The sequence below is a fragment of the Sus scrofa genome, chromosome 5 (assembly GCF_054392235.1).
Source record: "Sus scrofa isolate SSC_HxYL_T2T_F1_AM1 chromosome 5, Sscrofa_HxYL_maternal_Yorkshire_Landrace_v2.0, whole genome shotgun sequence".
Taxonomy (NCBI): domain Eukaryota; kingdom Metazoa; phylum Chordata; class Mammalia; order Artiodactyla; family Suidae; genus Sus; species Sus scrofa.
In genome coordinates this window covers 62,595,111-62,599,618 of record NC_139387.1, presented here as the reverse complement: position 1 = coordinate 62,599,618, position 4,508 = coordinate 62,595,111, and the positions used below count along the sequence as shown (strand labels likewise).

General features: G+C 35.4%; 1 pseudogene; it reads left to right on the top strand.

The window, feature by feature from the left end:
• Positions 1-3,764: 3,764 nt before the first annotated feature.
• Positions 3,765-4,227, top strand: LOC100154654 (centrin-2-like; annotated as a pseudogene).
• The last annotated feature ends 281 nt before the right edge of the window (positions 4,228-4,508 follow it).

Here is a 4,508-nt window from a genome sequence, read left to right as displayed (position 1 = left end):
CACTCTCAAAGACAAAAATGATGCAAGGATAATGACATTCATCATATATCCCCATTTAATTAACCATCCTAGCTCTGCACAACTTAGATCATGGCAGATGACAATAGAATACCTTAAGTTTAATTAAATATTAGTAGTCTTGTTAGCATTTGCTGTGCTGTATCTATTTTCTAGAGCAGATTGCCACAGCCTTGGAGGTACACGGCATGTGGCTTTTGATATGGTATAAGTGTTATTTTCCATATCCATCAGAAGGATCAAAGCAGTTTGAGTTCACATAGGATATACAAAAATATGTATTCACAGTCATGTTTCAGTGTTCTGTTAAATCTATTTCTCTGCCACAATAGAACAAAATGAAAAATAAATTTTCATCTCTATTAACTTTTCCTTTTTAAAACTTGGAGCCTAATTTGAGTCTTAGTGATAATTCATTGTCATGCCTCTGCCTCTCAATACAAGGCCAATGGAATTTGGATTGATATCTTCACTTTGATTTAAGTACACACACATACATACCCACAAACATAAACACACATACTACTGCCCATCCACTATATACATGTATCCACATTCTATATATTATGCATTTATGAAGAAATTTCATGTATTTTTCCCCAAGGACAACATTTTCATCATTGTATATATTTAGAAAATAAGACTTAGAAAGTTGTAATTTGCCAAGTTGTGTGTGTGTGTGTGTGTGTGTATTCATTACTTTTGTATAGCTACTTTGATACCAAAATATATGCTCTGTTCCTTATGTTAGCATAGATCACCAAGGATCTCTCAGTGGTCAATTAAGATTTTCTTGAAAGTTTCAGGTATTTAACTATATCTGCGTAACTATAGGTCTGCTTATAACTTGCTATTAGAGCAAGTTACAGATTATATTGGAAAAAAACAGGGAAAACCAACACGTTTCCTACATCTATAAAACAAAAGAAAAGGAAGGCTTGTATCATTCTGCAAAACAGAAGGGTTTCTTAGTTATGGGTATGAATTAAATGGAGGCAGAAAATAATTCAGTAGCCCTGATTGCAGAGTTGGAAGCAAGTGCAAATAGCATGAAAGGATGCCTATTTATCCTAAAACAACGTTCATTATTTTTTTTCTTAGACTATATTTTCTCTTAGCTCACATCAAGCTGCCATGTTAGATCCCCTGAATATTCCCTAAAAACCAGATCTCTATAGTCCCTCCCCCTCCCCCATTCAGTGAGACTTGTTTGACACCTCTGCGAATTATACTTCTTAACCAAGGGATTCTGAACTATAACCACAGACATTTTCATATAATATTACACTCTAGTATTCAGGAAAATGTGAAAAATACTGTTTTCCTCTCTTTCACTTTTTTTGGGATGGTATTTGATTTCTCTAAATTCTTCAGTTAATTTGTTTCCCATCAATATACCTCTGCTTATGCATAGTTCAAAGTATAATGAAAGTAGATCTTACCATGATTAATTTATCAAAACAACATCCATGCTGGAGAGGGCTACTGACATGTGGCTACTTATTCAGTGATTCTTTTAGCAGGGTTCAACTGTAGAGACTCTTCCAGCTGGTTTAAAAGAAGAGGCATAAAACACAGCAGAGAAATAGCTAACAGAATTCTTGGATGACTAAGAAAACAGGCCCTAGATGAAGTTTCTTAGAAAAACTCAAAGCCACTCTGAACTGCTGCTCACCATTGTGAAGCTGCCTGTCTCATGTGAAAACTGTCTCTACAGCTGCCACATTTGGAACCCCCTCCCAACATGCAAAAATGATGTTTTTTTACCCTTCAGTAGTCTCTTAAGGAATAGTTTTTCCTCTCTATTTTGTAATTTTATTAGTACATGGTCAAACCAATGGGCTCTTGCATATACATAAAGATTTTCTAACCTACTTTTATGCTTATGCCAAAGAGATCATTGCAAGTTTAACCTAGGAATTGTTGTCATTGATCTCTAAGGGATAAGAAACTCTTAAACGGAGTATAAAACCTTTTTTTAAATTCCATCAATAGCTAAAAATTCGATGTTGTGATTGGATCAGTTTCATCATACAGTTTTCATTACCCTTTTCAGATACTGAAGTTTTTACAAATTGAAAGTTTGTGACAATCTTGTGTCGACTAAAGCACTAAACGCCATTTTTCCAATAGCGTTTGCTTACTCACTGTCTCTGGATGACATTTTAGCAATTCTAGCAATATTTCAATCTTTTCCACTATTATTATATTCACTATGGTGATATATGCTTAGGGTACTTTGATGCTACTATTGTAATTGTTGATCCACAAACAGCTTCCAAATAAGACACAAACTTAATTGATAAATGTGTGTATTTTGACTACTCCACGGATGGACTGTTCCTCCATCTCCCTCCATCTTCTTGGGTCACTCTATTCCGTGAGATACAACAATACTTAAATTAGGCCAACTGAGAACCAACCCTACGATGGCAAAGCGTTCAAGTGAAAGGAAGAGTCACACTTCTCTCGCTCTAAATCAAAAGCTAGAAATGATTAAGCTTAGTGAGGAAGACATGTTGCAAACCAAGATAGGGCAAGGGAAGAAAAAGTGCTTCCTCAAGTAATGAAAGAATAAAAGATGTTTTAGTGTGATGTAGGGGGTTAGGATGTTATAAATACTCTAAATCCTCTCAGATAGTCCCAAATTGTTGGGCTCATCCTCTTTGCCAATCAATGTACTAACTTTCATACACAAGGCAAATCTGTAAATTCTACCGTGATTAGAATTTAGCAGTGTCAAAAATCAATCCTTGGCTTTTTTTTTTTTTTTGGGTCTAGCTGTCTAGAAACTATAAGAAAACTTACAGTTACACAAAATTGAATTAACGTAGAAAAATTCCTGAACTTTGCTCTTTGCTTTGATGTGAAAATCTAGGAATTCGACCTTGTTCTGTTATTAATATCCAATTTCATCAGTAGCAACAACTCTATCTTGCCATCTTGGAATTTCCCATATATTTCATATTGGTCAATGAAGGAAATTACTCAAGTTTCCCAACAGTATCCTAATACTCAATAGGCATGGTGTCATAAGTGAGCTTAGTTAGAAGTTTTGCCTGTTCATTCCACTCAACACTACCTCTCCATCGTAGAATATAAATAGGAATTTATCTGCTTTCTACCCCATCTTGTGCAAATAATCAATTCTAAATATTCTAAATTATTCTATGTGTTGGTTTTCTGCAATCCAATCAGTATGAACTGAGAGGAAAGCACACATAATTTTGAAAGAAGTAAAGAGAGTCTGTTGAAAATGTATTTCCTCTCCTTTTCAGGAGGGAATTTTCTTGCCCAAATACATATAAGGTGAGCATCAGTAAAATCACTGTTGAATACTGGTATTGTCTTTTTAAATAGGCATCTCACTCTCTAGATGATTACCTGATGAACTGCACAATTGTTAAATTTCTCTTCTTAATTTACCCCAGGAGCAGAGCACAGTATGAAAATCCTATAACAGCATTTTTGGAATTTAGGATACCCGTCATTTTCAGTCTTTCATCAATCTTCTGGAGAACTGATGTGCTCAGTACATGTCTTCTAAAGTTTAAACACATAGTCAATCACAGAGATCTATGCCAACTAATGTGCTGGAGATTATGATAGATAATTAAAGGGATCATGATTGGGAATTGGCAGAATCAGTGTGAACTTTGGTTGCCTTACCAACAGGGAAGCAGAGTCCATTATCAATGTCCTCTATCTTTAAGAAGGCAAATACAAAAAAAAAAAAGAAGGCAAATATGGCACCAACTGTCCAGTGAAAAAGGATGAGTCCTAAACCAGAACCTACTGAGGAGCAGAAACAGGAAATCTAGGAAGCTTTTGATCTCTTTGATATTGATTGAGCTGGGACAATAGATGCTAAGAAACTTAAGGTGACAATGAGAGTGCTAGGCTCTGAGCCCAAGAAAGAAGAGATCAAGAAAATAAGTGAATTTTACAAGGAAGGGACAGGAAAAATGAACTTCATTGAATTTTTGACTGTTAGGGCTCAGAAAATGTCTGAGAAATATATCAAAGAAGAAATCCAAAAAGCTGGGAAGATATTGTTCAGAAATCTAGAATGCATGGCCAAGGAGTTGGGTGAGAACCTCAATGATGGAGAGCTGCAAGATATGATAGATGAAGCTGATCAAGATGGAGATGAAGAAGTCAATGAGCAAAGAGTTCCTATGCATCATGAAGAAGACCAGTCTTTATTAAGATTAGTCTCTTCCTTCTGCCACAAGCACATGGGACTAGATTTAGTGTCTATCATTGTGTGAAACTTGGTTTTTAGAACAAAAATTATTTCTTCCCCACTGACCTCTCTAACTTTAGTGACCACTTTGAATTTATTTTAAACTTTAGAAAGTGTTCTTTGACATTAAAGTTCTTTTGAAGGTAACCTGCTGATTGCAATTTAAAATGGAGAAAAGGCCCTCTGGCTTTAGCCCACATGCGGTTCTGTTCTGTCGTTTGTTGCTTAACTCCTGTCATTCATT